This window comes from Cynocephalus volans, chromosome 1, assembly GCF_027409185.1.
Source record: "Cynocephalus volans isolate mCynVol1 chromosome 1, mCynVol1.pri, whole genome shotgun sequence".
NCBI lineage: Eukaryota > Metazoa > Chordata > Mammalia > Dermoptera > Cynocephalidae > Cynocephalus > Cynocephalus volans.
The window spans coordinates 137684128-137705901 of NC_084460.1; positions in this window are offsets into that span (position 1 = coordinate 137684128).

The following is a 21774-nucleotide window of genomic DNA, read 5'->3' on the forward strand; positions in this document are numbered from 1 at the left end:
CTAGCTGTTGCCTCCCTCAGTGTGGACACCTCCTTACCCTGCTCATATTCTAACTCCATACCCAGTGAAGATACCAGTGCTACACTCGTCTGTTATAGGAAGTCCCACCTTTATTGGTCTCATCTAATGACTTTTGGATAGAATGAGGAAAGAAGGAAGAAAGGAAGGAAGAAACTAAGTAAGAAGGGAAGGAAAGAGAAAGGATATTATTTAGTGATGGTTTGGTGGAGAAAATCTGGCACATGTGAGTTTAGACTGGGACTGGATTATGAAGAGAGTAGTGGAAAATTGGCCAAGAGGTTATTGCAAAAATCAGGCAGAGGTGGTGTAGGAAAATGAAGAAAAAACATTTTGAAGAAAAATCTGATTGAGCTTGAAAGCTGAATTGGTACAGGAGTAATACAGAAGAATAAGTAAAAGATGATTTCAAAGGCTTTTTTGTTGTTGTTGGGTGGAGAGATAGGGCAAAGAAAATATTTCTGCAATAGTGTTCTTAGTGCTAAATAACCATTAAACATATTGGTGCATAATTTTGTAATTGCAGATTTGTGATGCAAATCAAATTTCCATGTGGCTGTGGTCAATGAGAAAAACAAATGAAATAACGGCTAATTTGATAATACATTGCAACCCTACATATAGTAGCTATGTTCAAATCCTTAAATATAACACTGTGGCTTAGTTTTTTACATGTAAAACAGAGTCAGAAGAAGATAAGTTGAGCATTGACCATGTCACAAATAAGTTCGTCCAGTAAATAAAAGCAGAAAACCTTGAAAATTTGTATTTTTAGCTTGCAAACAAATTACATTGTCTTGTTACAAAATACTGCCATCTGTGTTATGAAGTTCTGATGTAGATCAGCTCCACTGTGCTGTGTTATAAAGCTCCATAGTGAATTTTTATTCTTCTCTCGATGAATGATACAAAAAGAGGTCAGATTTGAAAGAATTGAAACTGACTTAAATTGAGAACAAAGTTCTTAATTCTTCCCATTGGACTACAGTTTCTTTTTCTCTCTCAGTTAATTGTAGGCAAGAGCAGGACTATCATTCACCCATGCCATCTGAAAAAAGTGTTTTAGCCCCAGCACTTTATGGACTTGAAAACTGGTCATTAAACTATTCAGTACTGGTAAGCTGAACACGTGTCTCATCTCTATACTACCTATAGAATAGATACAATTACTATTCTCCAATTCTTTCATCAATATCTTGCACATATAATCTTTCAATTTTTAAGAAACTGGTTAGTTAATCTATTATTCAAACTATGGCCTTCAACATCCACTATTTTCACTAATTGTGGACAAACAAATTTTTTCACATCTCAAATTTAATAAGTAGTTATTTTCTCCATGGAGAAAAAAAATCTAACTTTTAATCTGCTCCATAATTTATTGACATTGTTACACTATTAAAAAATAAATAAATAAAACTAATCAAAATAGACATTCAGCACACTGAATACTCAAAAGTTATCTAAGTTCCCCAAAGGCATTCAGTTGCAAATTCTTTAAAAACAAATACTAGTATTATTGGGGAAGCAATAATATGTATTTGATGGTAATAAGTCAGGGATGTATGTTGTAATATTTAGGATATCTAGGAAAAGAATGTATAATTATCAACTTAATATATAGAAAATGGAAAAATTAAAATATGTGATGATAAGAATTGTTACAATAAATGATTGATCTGAAAGATAATAAGATAAAAAGGAACCATAAAATATGATATGTCAAATAAAATAGTAAGAGGTATATATAAACCAAATATACCAGTAACTACATTAAAGGTAATAAATACTCAGAAGTCTAAGGTTATCTGACTGAATTAAATAATAAAAGCAATAATGTACTACTTAAAAGAAATATAAATTAAACATAGAATGTAGAGAGATTAAATAATAGGGCTGAGGAAAGCAAAGAAAGTAACAGAATTGACTAAACCAAAAAACATTAATTAATATTGGAAAAAGTAAACTTTAAGAGTGAGAAATTGCTTAAGGGTCACAGAGATTGATTATGTTTTGTAAACACGAGTATGCTAATTATCCCAATTTGATCACCACATATTGTACACAGGTATTGATATTCAAATCTGTACCTGGCAAATATATATAATCAATTATGTTTCAATAAAAAAACTGTCAATAAGTAAATAACGATGAGATAAAAGACTTACATTTCACAGTGATGTAGAAGTCAGAAAGGAAGATACCTCAATTCTAAATGTGAATACCCAGTAATATAGCAAATAAAATCTGAAAGGTCTCAACAAAGAAATAGACAAGTTGCAATCATGGAAAATTTTAACTTATTTCACTAACTTTTAAAATAAGTAGACAAAAAGTTAAGTAAATATGTATAAGATCTAAATAATACAATTAGCAAATCTGACCTAATTAACATATCTAAAATGTTGCAACAGAATGGCAGAATATACATTGTTGTTACATGAACATAGAACATTTTATAAAATTGGCCATATGCTGCTCAACAAATTTATTGAGAGTACATTCTCTGATGTAAGAAAACTAAACTAGAAATGAATAAGAAAAAGATGAATTCTCAACTGCTTAAAAATTAAGCAATATTATTCTAAATAATTTGTAAACTAGAAGAAATTAAAATGGAACTTAGGAAATATTTAAAAGTGAATAACAGAGAAGATATACGAAAACCAAAACATGGTTAGAAGGAGATTCAGCTAAAACACTGCTTAGAAGGAGAGTTATATAACCATATATGCACATATTTTAAGAGAAAAGGTTGAAATCAATAGTCTAAACTTATATTTTTAGAATAAAATGAATATCCAATCAAATTCAGAAAAAGTAGGAGGAAAATAATAAAGAGTTTAAGTGAAACTAATTTTCTATCTATTTATTTCATATGCAAGAGATAAATTAATGAATTCCAAAATTGGTTTACTAAAAAGATTAATAAAAGTGATAATTCCTTAGAAACAGTGATTAGGAAAAAAAGAATGAAAATTGGTAAAAATAAATTACCAATATGAGGGGCAACAAAAGAGATATTACTACAAATTCTGTGTACATAGAAAAAATAATACATAAAATATCTTCATGCCGCTAAACTAGACCATTTAGATGAAAAGGGCAAAGTCCTAGAAAAAAATATAATTTACTAATACTAAAACAAGAAGAAACAGAAAATCCAAATCCTACTAAACCTATTAAGTAAATTAAATACATTATTAAATTCCTTTTGAGAATGGAAGGCTGAAAGTCCAAGCTCAGATAGCTTCTCTGGTGAATTTTTCCAGAGACTTGAGGAATAATCTTCAGTTATCTTAGTAAAAAAAATTTTTCCGGAGACTAAAAAACAGCCAATGATTTTCAACTTATTTTGTTAGATTAGCATGGTAATTTATAGTAAAAGTACTAGAATGAATAAATGACTTCATTAAGGTTGCTGGAAACGAGGTCAATATACAAAATTAAATTTTATTTTATCTGAAGAAAAAAATAAAGAGAAAAGTATAATGACATTTACTACAGTATTAAAAATTAAATACCTAGAAATTGTCTAAAGATGTTTAAGATTTCTACATAAAAAACTACAAAAAATTATTGAGAGATATCAAAGACTATGTAAACAAATTGAGTAATGTATTGTGTTCAAAGACTGTAAAACCCAATATGGCAAAAATGGCATGTTTTCCAAAATCAATCTATAGACTCAACACAAGCCTTACCAAAATCCTAGAAAGTGCTTATACTGTCTAATACCTAGATGTATTATGAATCTACAGAATTTTTTTAAAAAGTGGTATTGGCAAACAGATAGACAAATATACCAACAGAAGCGAATACAGAATTAAGAAACAAAATTATAGAATATCATCACTTGGATAATTATGATTAATATATTGAAGATCTTAGTAGAAATGTGGGACAAAATGCAAAATCGGATGAGAATTTCAGAAGTGAGATGAAAAACTTTAAAAATGAGAAATTCTAGTAAATCTAGCAAAGATAAATGCTCAGAAAAAAGCACAATATCGAAGATAAAAAATTCTTCAATGGCTTTATAAGCCCACTGGACAGAACTGAGGAAATAATGAGTACACTTAAGAACAGGTCAATATAAATTATTCAAAGTCCAACAAAAGAAGGAAAAAGATGTAAAGAAAAGAATAATTGAACTGTTGGACTAAAGCAAACATGTCATGGGAGTTTGAAAAAGACAAGAGGAGACAGATGAAGCAAAAGAAATATTTGAAAACAGAAAAAGCATTTTTCAAAATTAATGAAAGGCAATAAACCACGAATTCAAGAAGCCTTGAGAACACCAACTAGAATAAGGAAAAACAAAACTAAAGCATATACAGATGTATCATAGTAAAATTGCTAGAAAATCAAAGCCCAAGACAAAAATCTTAAAGGCAGCCAGAGATAAAGTGACATTATATGGCGAGAAACAAAGATAAGAATTTCAGGGAACTTCTCATCTGAAATAATGTAAACCAGAGACATCTTCAAAATACTGAAAGAAAAGAAGTTGTCAATCCAGAATTCTATACCCAATGAAAATCTTTCAAAATTGAAATAGAAAAAAAAGGTATTTTTCAGAAAAACAAAAAATAAAACAACTTAAAAGAGGAATTGGTAAAGTGACATGGAAATCAACTACATTGTATATTGATAAATAAAAAATAAATAAACATATACAAAAAATAAAAATAAAATGAAACTTTATTAAAATGTCACAAGAATATTTTCAAAATTCCTTCAGGCAGAAGAAATATAATATCAGATGGAAACTTGAATCTACATAAAGTAATAAAATCACCAGAAATAGCAAAAATGGGAATAAATCTAAGACATATTTATCTTATTGTTATTTGCTTGAATAGTTACTTGGCTCTCTAAAGCAAAGTATTGCAATAAATTGTGTGGCTTATAGCACAAAGGATATGAGAGAGGAAATTGAAGTACACTGCTGTAAGTTTCTTATACTCTACATAAAGTGGCATAATATTATTTGAAATTTTACTCTGATAAGTTGAAGATGCATATTTTAAGCATCCCCATCACTAAAAATAAAAGCCTCAAAAAAAGCTAAAGCTATTCACACTTATCAGTACAGATATAGATATGTACTTTTAAAACAAATGATAGCAAACTAAATTCAAAAGTACATTTAAAAAATGTTACTGGAGGAGTTCATTTAAAAAATGAAAGAATTGTTCAATGTTAGGAAATCATTTAGTAAACATTACCATAAATGAAAAGCCTATGTAGATAGAAAGAATATTTGATAAAATTTAAAATCCAATTCCTAAATATTAAAACTCTTCATAAAACTGAAAATAAATGTGTTTCATTAAATGTATTTTAAACCTTCAGGCCGTTTAATTACAGGAGACTAGAAGCATTGCATTTGAGACAGGAATAGACTAGTGTAACCACTATCACTGCTTTGATCCTACATAGTTTGAAGGTGCTAACCAATGAGATTAGGAAAAAAAATGAGTCAACAAAATTAATATTTTCAGATAAAATTATCCACCTGAACAAAAAAAATCATTACAAACATTCATTAGAGAAAATGACATCAATAAGTAGTCTAATTCCACTATGCATATGTAAACAATAGTTCCCATATAAAGCAAAAGGAAAAAAACCCTAAAAATGCAATATAAATAAAATTCCCATTTATAAGACCAACAAATCTATAAAGTACAAAAAATAGAAAAAAACATTAAAAATTCACTAACAAATTTGTCTTTTTTTCCTAAAAATTCTTATAAATTTAGTAAACTCAGAATCATAATAATCTTAATTTTAATAATTTTAATAATCTTAAAATTAGGAAAGTATTGTCTAACAAAATATGAAAATATTTTAAAAGTTACAATGGCAAAATATATACTGATTGAAGACAAATAGAGATCACTAAAATTTATTAGGGCCAGAATATGAAATAAAGAAAAGAATCCAACTATACATGAATAGAGTATGTGATAAAATTTTCATTATTTTCATTTCAAATCAGGGTGGAGATACAAAGGGCCAACATTTTGGGAAAATGTAACTATACAAACAGTATACACATAAAAATATACAACTCGAATAAAAATAAATTCCATAAAAATTAAAATTTTAATGGAGAAATGAACTCACAAAATATGAAGAAATTATGAGTGAATATTAACATAGCATAAGAAAGAGTCAGGGAAAATTTTTTTAAGTGTTATATCAATGACAGTCTCTTATGAGAAAGTGTTAGAATTGACCATGTGTTTAAAACATATTTACACCAAAGTAAATAGAAAAGTAAGTTCATAAACAAACACATGACAAGTCAAAAAAAAGGGGGGAGGGAAAATGTTGCAATATATGCCAAAACCTTATATTTATTGATCCACAAATTGATCTTACATAACAATTAAAAAAGACAAGCATTCCAATAGAACAATGGGAGAGGACATGAACAGGCAATTCAAAACTATAAAGTGAATAATGTTAGATATAAATATGTTACCTCAATAGTTATTGAAGAAATATTTATTTAAAACATACATATGCAACTATTACATTATAGGTTTGTATAATTTTAGGGGACACAATAAAAGAATTTTCCAAAAAGCTTTAATGCATTTCTTTATACCTCAAAATTCTATTTCTGGGACTACTCCCCTTCTAGGGAAGTAATTGGATATGTGCAAAAAATGTAAGTATGTAACAATATGACTTTAACAATTTCAAAGTAAATTGAAAATAATAGGTAAATAGGTAAATAGAAAGAGGTACTTATTTTTAAAAACTTCTTACCTTTCTTTCACCTCATGCAATCATAGGTCCTTCAAAAACCTAGGAAAAATAGTTATTTTTATATATATTTTTGGAAATGAAAATTTATTAGGGCCAAAAAATCTTTTCAGGTAATTTGTGGCTTTCATCCCAATTTTTATGTGGGTCTGGACTCTTACATTCCCATATGTATCTGATGTCAATATGCATCTTTAAGTATGTGAGCACTGGGATGTTAAAGGCCCTTGAGATAATTTCAAGTATATAAGCTTTAATAAATTATGTTGTTTCTTTATTGAATTGTTGTTTTTTTCAGCCTGAACGTCTGAGATGGATTTCAAGCAAATAAAGCAACAAATCAAGGCGAAGAGGTGGCTGATCTGCCTATTGTCAATCTCTGGTTAACTTGCATTAACATTTCTTTCTTTTTGTATGGAGTTTTGAATGTGTGTTTATTTGTTTTAGACATTTCATCTGTATTTTTTACAATTCCAATATCCTGAGAATAAATTTAATATTAAAAATTTTTATTAAATAAATTAAAGAAATTTAATAAATGGAGTCTGAATTTGGAAATGCCAATTTCCTCTCAATTGCCACAATCAATAAGCAGTATGCACTATTAGAAACACCATCATATATTAAAATCCTATCAGATAGTTTGATCTGCTCCAAATAAAGTTTGTCTGAGATTTGAGGCGATATTACTTTGGACAAGTCACTTTAACAATGTTCTTGACCCTCACTGTCTTATTGTAGGATGGTGAATTTGATTGCAATCGATGGCTTTTGTAAATACTCTCTTTCAATTCAAAATTAATGCAGTGGTTAACACACAGACTTTGGACCAGATAGACCTTTATTGGTATCCACGTTCCATTATGTAGTGGCTGTGTAACCTTGGGAAAGTTAATTAACTTCAATTACTTTATCTCCAAAGAGAGGACAATAAGAGACTAACTAATAGGCAAGTTTGAATAAGAATGCATGTAAAATATTTAGCCTAGTGCCTCATGCCTGATTGAAGTAATTAGTGCTCATCTTGGATTTTTCAGCACTTGCGCCCTTTTCTATATTTATGAAATGTCTTACTTTGTGATTCTTAGGATATCTCTCACCTTAGAAGCCAGCTACTTGTTTTACTAATCTCCCTTGCAGCTGTGCATAGGCATGTGCAATACATTTTGCTAATCAGATCACTAAAACTAGTGGCGTATAAATTAAAGGTCTATACTCAACTTATTTGGTGAGGGTTGTGGCAGAGGTAAAAGCTACACCTCATTTCTAATGACAGTTAAGGAAGCTACACTATGATTTTCAGCCATGTTCCTGCATACCTTATCGCCAAGAATTTTTTAATCCTTCTATAATTTTGTTTTTATTAAATAATGCTCTTTTCTACTTAAACTAGCTAGCTTATTTCCACCATTTACAACTACCACTGACACATAAAAAGTCTTCAAATTGTGGTGGTCATGGTAGTGAATAGTTATAGAGGAGGGCCGGCCCGTGGCTCACTCGGTAGAGTGCGGTGCTGATATAGTAGAAACTGTCATATTAAAATGTGAATGACTAAATGTTGATAATTGCTGTAGCTGGAAGATAAATATGCAGAATTTTATTACACTATTCTCTCTTCTTTTAGGTATGTTTAAAATTTTCTGTGATAATTAAAAAACATTCACATAAATATATACATGACAAACACATGCAGTGACAGATGGAAATTGTTTGATTCTTTATGAATGCTCTGCAGTTTATTTTTGAAGCCAAGTGAAAGAGATTTCTGCAAGCACTGACACATTCCAAACATGCGGTTTTATTTAGCTTAATTTTTTGTTTGATATTGTGAATATGAAGGTACTTCAAAAAGTACATGGAAAGATTTGTATTATATTATTATTATTATTATTATTATTATTATTATTATTATTATTATTATTATTATTATGACCAGTAAGGGGATCTTAACCCTTGACTAGAGGCTGTAATCATAACTGACGTGAGAGAAGAAACAGAGACCTAAATTTTTCATCCTATGGTAATGTATTAACCAGCAATAGGTTTTGTGTTTCAAATTTTTCTCCAAAGAATCATATTTTACATTAAAATGTGTGATAAAGCTAGATTAAAATGTGTGATAAAGCTGGGTGTAAAATAAATTATAAACAACTTTAAAAAAAATTGTGTTAGGAATAGATACTGCTAATAAAATTATGCTTTTGTCAAATAATCTGATTTTAAGTATACAAGTATACCACAGCAATCAATGTCTTTTAAGTTTTAAAAGTTGGATTTAATTATTATAAAAATATTATAATAATACATGCCAGGGATGTACTCGATAGTAGGCATATACATACCTTTGGAGATATTGCAAATGCAAGTAAATTGTTTTCTTTAACCTACTGAACTGCATAGCAAGAAAAAATAATGGGGGATATTTCAAGGTACTATTTGTCTATTTAATCATGAAGTGGAAGAGAATAAATCTAAACCAGTAACTGAATAGACGAATGATTTTGTACAGAACTGCAAAGTATTCTCATCATATTTTATGAGTATATTGTCTTAGAAAAATACTCCCTAAACTATTTGTGGATAGGAGAATGGCCAGAAGCTGAGGTCCAACATCAGTGTGCAATTAATACAAATAAATCAGTTGGGTAGGAGTTAACTTTTTCTGCAGTCAAAACAATACCCTGATTTTGGCAGTAGATTCAACTGAATCTCTGTAAGTCTATAAATTCGTTAATAACTCAGCTATTTTATAAAAAATTTTTCAAATTTTATGATTATGAACATCAGCCTTAATATAAGCACCAATTTAAGAACCTGTGTTACTTGGTACAAGACGGTCCCTAGGATGTTTAATATAAATGTATTAATAGGATTTTTTCTTAAATTTTTTTACTTTACATATCCACACTAGTTTTGCCTTCCAAATGTAACTGAAATCTCTTTTCATTTCCGCTGTTAACATTCTAGTACGGGTCCTCATCGTCTTTTGCCTGGATTAACACAAATACCATTTAGCCAGTTTTCCTTATTATTATCAATCCACTTTCCACTTTCAAATCCTCTTCATGTGCCAAAGTTTACTTATTCTAAGTACACAATATTTCATTTCAAGTTCCATGAAATCAGAATACTTCTTATAATCTCTGTCAGCAAGGTGGCAATCATGATGAGGCTATTTGTTGGTGACTTTGTCCAAATGTGAAGTGCCTAAGTATCATAACTTGCATAGATATTAGTGACTTAGGGGAAAAAAAAAATCACAGGAGTAATGGAGGAACAACATTCCTAAAGAGAAAGTCAGAAGTAGACCAGCTTTATCTGACTGCAAACTTAGGGTTTGAGCACTAATGACTTTTAGTTCTTCTATCAACACTTTAAGAAATGGTGTATTATCAATAGTCTTGATGGCATAGAGGAAGATTTAGTGTGTAAAACTGTAGACATTCACCACTCTGAGCTGAGAAATGACTCAGTATTTGAATACTTATGAAGTAGTTTTGAAAATACCTAGTATCCTTTTTTAATGGCTGCACAAAAGTGATATTGATAAAAGTAATATTGGTAAATGATAAAAATCTATGTGTAATTAATTTTAAAATATTATAACAAATATAAAATAATTTTTAGAGATCAGGAAACATCACTTTGTAGTTTAATTAGCAGTACCTTTTTTTTTTTTAATGCACATTAGAACCTTTGGTACCTTGGTTCAATAATTCAGTAATTATCTTCTGTCACCTTTCTAATTGGTTTACCTCTAATTAAAAAAAAAAATTAGCCATCAACATTTCCTTGTTGCTTGTGAAATACAGTTCCAATTCATTATCATGATAGGGCCTTGCTTTAGGTTGGTTTTTCTAGAAACAGAGACCCAGACAGAATTATTGTGCAAGTGATTTGCTAATGTGGTACTTTCACGTGAGACCAAATGTCTGGGTAACAAAATGCAGAGAAGAATCAAAGTAAAGGTAAAATTTTAATGGTCAGGGTAAGGTTTTGGTGTTGAGCCAATCGTATATGGAGCTTGTGGTGGCTCTACATACAGTATGAATGCAGTTAAATTGAAACTACATTTTCCGGAATCCCCTTCCCTCTATAGTTTTGGGTTTATCAACGACTACAAGAGAAATATGCATGAAACTTGGAAGGTGGAGGTGAAGCAACAGCCATTCTATTCTGAAAGTCATTGAAGGGCATGATGTGCTGTTGCAGATTGCTCTTAACTGTCGCTGATCGGCTGGCTCACATGCTTGGTGCGGGGCAGCAGGTCCCATCAACTCCCGCTCTCATTTGATCTCCTCCTTTGGTTTCTCTAAGTCCTGGACCAGTTGAGTGTGCAGCTCCTGGCGTAGGCCTCCAGCTTCATGTACAGGTCAGCTGCACTGTCGTGGTTGGAGTCCCTGGGAGACAGACATGAAATGCAGTTCGCGCTCATTGGTTCCAGTCAACCTTCATGAGTTCCAGTTTGCTCTTGCTCTCTCCCACTTCGTGTCCACCTTTTCTTCTTAAGTGCCACTGTGCTGACTTTAACAACTTCAGTCTTCTACCAAATGCATACTCTTCCGTAGATTTCTACACAATTGCACAGATCTAATGCCTATCCAAAATTGCTTATTCTATGTAATTTGAAATGATCATTTCTCTGAACAAACCCTGAATAATATAGAGCAAAATATCACAGTCACCACAGATTTGTCCTCATGAAACAAAAGGGCCAGGCTTTCTATACTTCTATACTGTATCAGTCAATGGCAATGGGCCACTCTCTAGGAGCGGGAGAGCATCCTCCCCAGCATCTCTGGGCAAGGTGAGTCTGAGAAGCTCCTCTGAGAAGGGTGCAGCAATAGGTTGCTGGAGGCCAACACTAACAGTAGCTGAGCGATAAGTATGCCAGTGAAGGAAAGGAGATCTGGGCAGGGACCTGGTAGCACCTACCATGGAAAAGCCCCTCAATTTATCCCTCTGTGGAATTTGTAGCCTCATTTCCTGATACTTCAGATAGGCCCTAAACTTTGACCAGTCAATCTTTTGTCTATTTTCCTAACGACCATTCCCTTTTATACTTCAGACCTAGACAGATTTTCTTCTTTTGCTGCCTAGAAAACTGCTATGCAAACCACTGGATTATTCTCCAATGTGTTTTTCTCTAGGCTATCACATCACTATGTGCATGCCTCTATTATAATAATTATTTTTTTGGCAGCACAGCTATGTCTTTGATTTTTGGCTTGAGTGTTCGGTGACTCCAGATTTGCTATATTCAGAGTAGACGGGATTATCTCTGAAAGGTTAAATTGCCCTGTACCTTGGGTAATTGAAATTTGAATGCTAGCAGTATTGCATTTTTAAATCCTTAATACTTATTATGTACGTGCACATTAAGAAGATTCTAATTCAGCTTTGCACAAGTTACTATATTCTTATGGGGAAAGTTAGGACGAATGGAAATTAGGGGCATGTGACCTAGAGCTCCTGCAGGTTTGGTTTGTTTGGTTTGTTTTTCTGCTTTTTTCTTTTCTTTTTTTAAATTACCCTTCCAAATGAAGAGCTCAAATGATTAATTGCTTGCATTTCTGTGAGCTCACGAAAGAATGCATGTGAGGTTCATTTTTTTCTCTTATGTTTTTCTGACAGGCAGTTCTAGTTTCACCACTGTTTTCATAGAATGTATCATTAAAAGCCACTAAAAGAAACTTAAGTAACAGGAAATGTAGAAATATATTTTAACACTAAAATTCTTCTGATAGTTATAGAGAGTTTGCAATTTATAGAAATTGTGACAGAATTTTAACAACAAACTGGAACCACATGACCATAATCTACATAATCATATTTTAGGACTGAATTCTAACTCGGTGGTTAACAGAGAGATGTTTGGGGTATGGAAGCTCTGTATTGATAATGCAAGCAGGATGTTGGTTAATGAGCAGAGATTGAAGCACACATGTTGTAGAACCACATGTTTTTTTTCAAAGGGTATTGTTGGAAGAAAAAAAAATACCAAAAAAAGATGTGAACCAAAAAAGTAACTGGAAAAATGACTTGGACAAAAAAAAAAATCAGAAAGCTAAACATAACATGGTGATGATTAAAGAACTTGAATTTTAAATTGTTGTCATTTAATATAAACAGTGCACATTATTCAAGTAATTAGTGCTAACTATTGTAACAAACAACTCAAAATTATCAGTGCCTAACACAGTAAATGTTTATTTCTTGCTTTTCTCATAGACTAATCAGGCATTTGTCAGATGGTCTTCCACTTAATTCAGGGATTGTGGTTCCTCGTATCTTGGGTTACCATTGGATCCTCTTCATTCCGCCAGTTAGGAGAGCACTGAATAAAAAATAATCTGCACAGCATTTTAAGACTTTCTTGATTTTTTTCCCAGAAGCAGTCACTTAACTTCAATGGAGACTGGGAAATGCAATCTCCCTGTGTGTATGAAAGGAGGAAATCGATTGCTGCTATGGTTCAAATGTTGGTTTCCCCTTCAAACTCCATGTTGAAACTTAATCTCCAGTGCAACAGTACTAAGAGATGTGGTCTTTGGGAGGTTTGTGGCATCTTACTGCTGTGGTAAAAGGGCTGGGAGGAACTAGCCAGGCCCCTTTTGCCCTTCCACTCTTCCACCCTGAGAGGAAGCAGCACGAAGGCCCTCACCAGATCCTGAGTGCTGGCACCTTGATCTTAGACTTCCCAGCCTCCAGAACTATGAGATATAACTTTTTGTTGTTCATGCACTACCCATTCTGTGATTATTTTATTTTAGAAGCACAAATTAACTGAGACAATTGCTGTGCACATAGCTGGTTTCTACCACAGTGTTGTGTTTATGAGCTGAGCTGAGATTCTGCAGTCTGTCTGCTCAAGTTCAAATCCTGACTCTTGCTTATCAGCTCTGAAATCTAGAACAAGTTAACTTTCTCTGAAAACCTCAGTTCCTTTATTAGTAAAATACAGGCAAATAATATCTGCCTTATAAGAATGTAGTATGGGTTAAATGAGCTAATATTAGTCTTAGTTAATGTGTTTTACCATTGATACTTATAATCTGGTGAAGAGAAACTGAAAGTAATAATTTACAATTAGCATCACTTATAAGCATTTCGTGCAAAGACCACTAAAGCTTATAGTGATCCTTCAATATAAGTGAAAAGAACACTTTTGGGGAAATTAAATGGTTACAAGTCAAGCTTAACCTTCACCTCTAAGTGAGAATGAGAAAAAGAAATAAAAGAGGCAAAATAAAATGGGAATGATTCTGGCTCTATTTCTTTAATCATCTTCCTGTTCTACCCTGGGGACATTTTGGATATTCATAGAAAAGTTATGCACAAGAGTTTCTCTAGATCATGCTGGTTGGACACAGCATTATAAGCCAAACTAGAAAAGAAAGGGGAGGATACAGAAACACAAAAGAAAAACAGTCAACATAACTCAAAACTAGAATTGAGAGATCTGCACTTGGTTATAAGTATTCCAGAGACATATGGCAAATGGAAAGAAACTTTTCTGACAGCAGAAGAAGAATGGGAATTTGAGTGGAAAAAATACGTACTTTGACATAGCTGGGTGTCTTTCTCAACTGACCCAATCTCTCCTTTTGAATCATTTTACTTTTTCCATATATATAACCTATATTTCAGCCCAGTTGAACTGCTGAACCACCAGGAATATAAGTCACATTTTTCTAGTTTCATTCCTTCATACGTACTGTTGCTTTACTAGAGTAATTTCATTTACTCCTATTTCTAGTGCCACTTATTAGAATCTTACTGATCTGTATTAATTATGATAAGCTAGCTTCTGTCACAAGTAGACCCCTGTATTACTCTGTTTCTGTTGCTTGTAACAAAATACACAGAACTGGGTAATTTTTAAGAAAACAAAATTTATTGATCATAGTTTCTAAAGGCTGGGAAGTCCAAAGTCCAGGGAATATAGCTGGTGAAAATCTGGGTGGTGGCAACAGTGATGGCAGGGTATCACATTGTGAAAACGGTGGAACAGAGAGTATGAGAGAGAGATAGCTCCTCATTCACTCTTCTTTTAAAGCCCTCAGAACCACACCCATGACCACCATTATTGATCCATTCACTACAGCATGGTCCTACAGTCTAATCACCTCTTCACGACCCCACCTTTCAATTACCATAATAGGATTTCCCACCCTCAGCAGTTAACAGTGGGGATTAAGCCTCAGTGACGCTGGGGGCTCATCCAGTCTACAGCAACCCCCAAATGTGTTATAATTTGAACACAAATTAATTGCTTGCATATGTAACAATACTTTGTTAGCTGGGTGGCCCTCTTTCACAGAGTCATTCAGGAGGTTTAGGCTCTACCATCTGTCCACATACGGCTTCCAAGTCACCCAGTGGGGGCTCTTCTATATTCCTGTAAGGCAAAAAAGGAAAGAACATTAAGGAAGAGAACTCAGTCATATAATCAAATCTAATTGCCAGAAAAGTTGGAAATGTAGTCTAGATGTGTGCCCAGGAAGAAGAAAACACTGTGGATGGGTAAGGAGCTAGCTCTGTATCAAAGGATACCCCTTATGTAATGACTTTCCTGATTCCCCTTAGTTCTACTAAGTTTCCTTGATAATAGGTCTGTCAAATCACCTATCTCATTTAACTTGAAAAGAGTTGGGGATGTTTGTTTGTTTCTTTTGTACTGTTTGTCCTTCCCATTAGAATGGATGTAAGCTCTCTGAGAGCAAAAACTGAATGCTACTCATCTTTGTGTCTTGTCCAGTAATTAGTGCAGTGCGTTATGCACTATACAAACACAGTTAATATTTTAATTTTAATTTTCTTGGTTTAGTGGAAAAAATAAATTCTCAGAAAAAATAAACTCATGAAACTCATAATTGGCAGCTTTATTTAGTAGCAAACTATTTTAAGCCTTGGCATATATTCTCATATCATTAATACTTTAGAAAATGCGTTCCAGGCATGAGCAATTTGATGGTATATGTGTTACAGATGGAAAGGAACAAAAGATGCCACCTACACTTCCAACATACTGAAAATAATGTAGGGAACATTCTTGTAAATGACTTAGCTCTCATAATGAGGATAAAACAATTCACAAGGACAAAAGGACAGTTTTAGAATGAGTGGTAAGTGTAATAGAGTTATTAGTAAGGAAGGGAGTCATTACTGACAGATGAAAGAGAAAAAAAAATTAAACAGTAAGACTATAACCCAGGGTTGTTTTCACAGTGTTATTTACATTACAAAGGTAAATGAATTACAGAACTCATCTTAGGATGTTTAGTATTTAAAGTAAAACTGTGGGAATAAAATTTCAAAAAAGGGTTTTTAAAAAATGTCTTTTCCAGTATTGACAGCATCTGCAGCTTAATTAAGGAGTCTCTTAATGATGATAAGAAAGCTGGCTCATTCCCAATTCAGATTGATTTTCACCAAGACAGACAACATAACTGATGGCCACACAATCCTATTAAGAGTTATATCAAAAAGTCTCTAAGGGAAATTTTGTTATCCACAGCACGATTGTCAATCCATGTAAAAATATATTAAGATCAGATCATTTTTTTTCTTTTGTTAAAAGATGTATGGAATGAATGGTCAATTAGTGGTGTGCCACAAATGAAAGGTCACTTTAACAACATCACAGTCTTTAAAAATTAAAAGCAACCTACCTAGAGAACTGGTCGTGCTGATCCCATGTTTGAACCTTAAAACATGGACATAATACAGGACCATGAGATGAAACTTTGTACTTTTAAGTACTCTGTTTTATTTCAAATCCAATCATTGTATTGGGGGGCTTACTGTATTCTTTTACTGCACTATAGTTCAGTTGCATTTAATATCCATTGAAATAAGTACACTTTTTAAAGTTTCATGTTATACTATTTGGCTGTAATGGAATTTGTTGTTCACAGGATTAATCTATGTTTCCTAGAAGTTTTAAGAATAAAATTATCACACACATTGTCAGGCTTATTATTACCTAGATTTGAATGAATTGCAGCCCAGAATATGTCTCTGAAATGTTAAGAACCTCGCCCACTAACTCAATTGGCATATAAATGATTTAGCCAGGTCCCACTACAGTAGCTTTATAAATGTTGTATTTTATTTCTGTGAATATAACAAAGTCAAAAGACTATTTGGGATTAAAGGTCATTGTCATTATCCTTGACAATAATTGAAATATTTGGGTAGACTCTGTCTCCACCAAAAAATATGTATTTTGCTTGCCAAAATAATACTAAATTTGCAAATTAGTCTAAGATTTAACTTGATGTACCAATATTTTGAGAAAGTAACTGAGGTTTTTCTTTTCTTTTAGAAATGAAAATTTTCTTATTGCGCTGAGGCCATTTTCCCAGTGAATCACTGGTATTCATTACTTTGAATCAGTGGCATTTATTACTATTGGGAAAGGGTTGACAAAAACTAAAATAAATAAGGCAACAAAATGTATGAATATTTCTTTTAAACATAGAGCTAATTGGGATAAAAAGTTGAATCTTTACTGCAAATACTAGAATTTTTATATACACAGGGATTTGGGACTAGGTAATGTTAAAAGGTTAGATATATCAGAGTGGAGAGATTATGCTTGAACCACGTTAGAAATGAAATGTATGAATTATATAAGATCTCATTTTCCTGCCACAGTCAATGGTAAAAACAGTACAACCAATCAGATGAAGAGGGAGAGAGATTTGGAGGGATGTGGCTAGAGCTGTAGATGCTTCTTGAGTTTCTTAGAAAGGATCTAACCTCCTCTCCAAGGCAAAACTGCAAAAGGTGGATATGAGAGTAGGTTTACCGGGGCCTGAGATAGAGGGGACTTGTACCTTCCCTCCTAGCTTGGAGTGTGGAGAAATTAGACTCTCTTAGAATAATCCCATGTCTAGACTAAATCCTTAGTGGCTGTTCTGACAATTAATAATGGTGGAGCCAAAGGGAATGGGCCCAAAAGCAGTTTCAGAGAACCTTTGTATCCTGTTGCTAAGTGACTGTTTATGAAAGTTCCCTAGGATCAGTTAGAGAGCACAGTATTACCTGAGGACTAGCAAGCAGAACAAACTTATGTGGCTGCATAGCGAGTAACAGACTTGGATACCAGAAGTCATGGGAGGGTTATTAGCAATAGTTGTCAGTATATGATGATGGAGATCAAGTGGAATGAGTTACTTTTGGTGAAGGCCAATGCAGATAAAAAAATGATAATATAAAAGGATTTTTCTATGATGCCATAGCAATAAACAAGCCGCCCTAAATCCCCACCCACCAAACTTAGATCATTACAGGGAGATGGAAAAAAAGAGGAAAGACTCTGGAGGAAGACCTGTGATTGACTATATAGTTATGTCTAAGTGTCTTTTGTCTTTAAATGTCTAACCTAAAAACTGAGCTAAATTTTTTTAGGACTACTTAAAAAATTAGGACAGGATTAAATCTGAAATATTGAACAAAATGGGGAATTCTAAATTAAGTTGAGTCCAATTAATGGATAAAAAGTCACACCTATTGTGTGGCTAAAATCCTGTGCCTGCCATCCCAAAATTACTATTTTTAAATGAGAATTTTAAGCTATATTTACCTTACAAAATAAACCCCCAAATTAGAACTTTCGCGAAGGCCATGTTTTAATCAGAGTGCTTGTTATAACCTTTGGAAGGTCAAACTCCAACTAACAGTTAAAGAGGAAACAGGAGAAAGTAGAGTTGGGAAGAACACACCTGTCTACCCAGAATTCAAAACTGCAAATTTTCTTATCTTGGCAAATTTTGCTCCAGGATACATTTACATTTTGAAATCCTCCATTGCAAAACCCTGACCAGGAAAAATGCTTTTGATCTGCTGAACAGAAGAAAACCAACCCTATAATGGGTAAATTAAGCCCAAATTTACTTATAAAACACCCCTTGTACTTATCTGGGTTTGCCTGAAATACTAAATATATCCTTTCAATATATTTCCTTTACTCTTATATAATAACAGGAAAGATATAAATCACCATTTTAAAGATACTGTTAAAAAAAAAAAAAAAAGATGCTGTAACAAATATTTAATAAGCCAGGAAAGTAAAATATGTCTGATTTCAGTACTTTAAGAGTTAATTAAAAAACAATCTAATCTATTTTTCTCTCCTGTAATTAGTTTTAGGTACAAATAATACTAAAGCATTTATAATGAGTAGTTGGCTATAAAATAGTCATATTTTATTAGTTGCCAATGTTACTACAGTTGGAAACTATTGGGAGGCAGTAGAAAAATCCTTGGATTATAATACTAGGACCCTGGGTGACCTTGGATGCGTCATTTATTTAGGCCTTTGTTTGTCTATAAAATGAGAATCTAGATAATATTGCTAAAGTGTCTTTTTATTTTGTCATCATGTAGGTCCTTTCATGTTCTGAAAGAAGAAGGATGACAGGAAAAACAAGAAGGATTTTGAAGACGGGCTTATGTGATTGAAAAAACAAAATGTCAGATGTAAGGACGTGGGACTAGAGGTCACGGAATATTTTAGATAGTACTAACAGTTCAGTATACCTAGAATATTAAGTGATAAGTCTAGAAAGGAAGAAAAGCCACATCTTATGGGCTCATGTGTTGCATTTTGAGTTGAAATGGGTTTAGACGTCTAGACATGTGGATTGAGACCAGCCTGCACGGAAGAGCTGGAAGTGCTTCAGTTTACGTCTATAAAAAGGTGAGACTTGCAGTTGATACATTTTATAGTTTCCTTATGACTTTAGAGTTCTTCCATTTATATTTTACTCCCCATTTTTGATTATAAAACTTTATCAATCAAAATAATTACTTCCTGGGCTATCTATCCATTTGTATTATTTTTATGTTTATTAGAAATATATACAAACTAGTAATCTCAAAAAGAAGAGGTAAAATCAAATAGATGCTATTTCAAAAAGTAATTTTTAATTTTATTTACTAAAGTAACAAAGGCCTCTTTGTTTTCATTACATAACACCTTTGGTAGTGCAATATTTTTCAATGATTTTGAAAACTGGGGCTTAACATTTTGTGATGCAGCAGTATATCCCCTTTCATTAAAGGGACAAATTAAGGACATTTTTAATAAATTCCTTCCCACAACCACTTGCTATAGTAAAGGTCAGAAAAATTGAAACCCCCATCTTTTTTGTAAGTTCAACCTTACATGGTCTTTCTTATGATTTAGCTGATGAAAATTCATGTGCTACACAATATTTTCATGGTCACACTAGATCACATTAAAAAGGTTTGTAAAGAATTTACTACTTAAAGGTCTTGTTTTTATAAAATTAACCACATTCATGGTTAATAGTTAATTATTTCCATGCTTGCCTCAGAGTTATGCATATATCATTTGTGACAAATAAACCAAATGAAGGAATGAGTGCCAATTTGTAAGTAAGGAATAAATTTAAAATGTATTTTTTTTTTTAATAAAAAAGTAGAAAGAGAAATTCTACTATTTTCTTCCTACATTCCAATGCATTGTTTGTAGACACCCTGGAGTGTGCACAATCTACTTTGGAGCCTACTTCTTCATCTAAATAATTTAGAAAAATGCTCCCCAAAGTAATATGAACAGAGTTTTCGTTTGTTTTTTGACTTTATTTTTTTTGGTGGCTGGCCAGTTTGGGGATCTGATCTCACGGCCTTGGTGTTACATAAGCACACTCTTACAAAGTGAGCGAACCAGCCAGCTCTATGAAGAGTTTTAACTATTAATTATGTTGGTATTATAACAAGTTCCCAGTTTATTAAATGATTTATAATTTAACATTAAGAGTATAATGCTTATTTGAAAAGACCAAATTCTAAAAGAAACTTCATACCAACCTTTTTTTTTTGTTTTAGACAGTAATATTCTTTTCTGTAAAATGTAATTTTAAGTTTTATCTTTTCAACTATAGTTAATTAGCATAAGTTGCTTAGAGAGTGTTTTGGGAGACGAAAAGAAACAGGAAAGGCCACATGCAGAGCATAATAATCAGAAGTTCCTACATGGAGATTTTTAGCATTAATATTTTCACAATGAAGAGGCACATACTGTAGTGATTATTGATTGCCCGTTGGGGAAGAGAGGGTGGGGTGAGAAAGAGAACGGGGGACTTGAGAGAATTCAAGAGTTTGAACATCTGATTAAGAAGTACAATTAAGAAATCCAGTAAGGGAAATAAATTTGTGCAGATTGCTCTGAAAGGAAAACGATTGTCTTTGCTGTCACAGGTCATAAATTTACTCTTTTTCTCACGAAAGAGATCATTGATGCTTCAAATATTTTGAACCAAAAGTACAGTAATGAATGCATAGTTAGTATTGGGCAAATACTTGCATTGTCTTTTCTTGAATGTTATTGGGAGCTTTCCCTCATTGGATGGTTTTTAGAATTTAAAGAAAGTTCATCCCAATGATAAAGATTTTCAAGCAAGAGATCTAGGGGCAGTTGCGTTCCCCTTATGAATTGATCTATTTTTCACCTTCACACAGCGATCAGTTTCATTGACCTTTGCAGTTTTCCAGAAAATGAAAGGGATAGAGTTAGAAGAAAAGAGTATACTTTGTTGTTTTAATGAGAAAGGAACAAGGCAGCAAGAAGAAAGACTAGACCAGGAGTCATACATGAGGGTGCTGTGATTTCAGTCTCCAGCCTTTCTTAGTGCATTTCAGTATTTCCTTGTGTTCTCTTACCTCTCTTCTACCCTCCTTTCCTTGCTCAGTGAGACACATTTTTCTTTTTTTTTTTTTTCCTCCTTAATGTACAGAACTTATTTTGAAAATGAGGAATTTATTACAGTTATCAAAACAGTTCAATTTAATACTTCTACATCTATATTTCTATATAATGAAAGTAAGAAAATATGAAATCCTATAATAACTTCTAAATGCATCCAGGAGTAAAGTGTTATTTATATTTTTATTCTATTTTAATGTGTTAAAAGTGGGTAAAATATATATTAGATT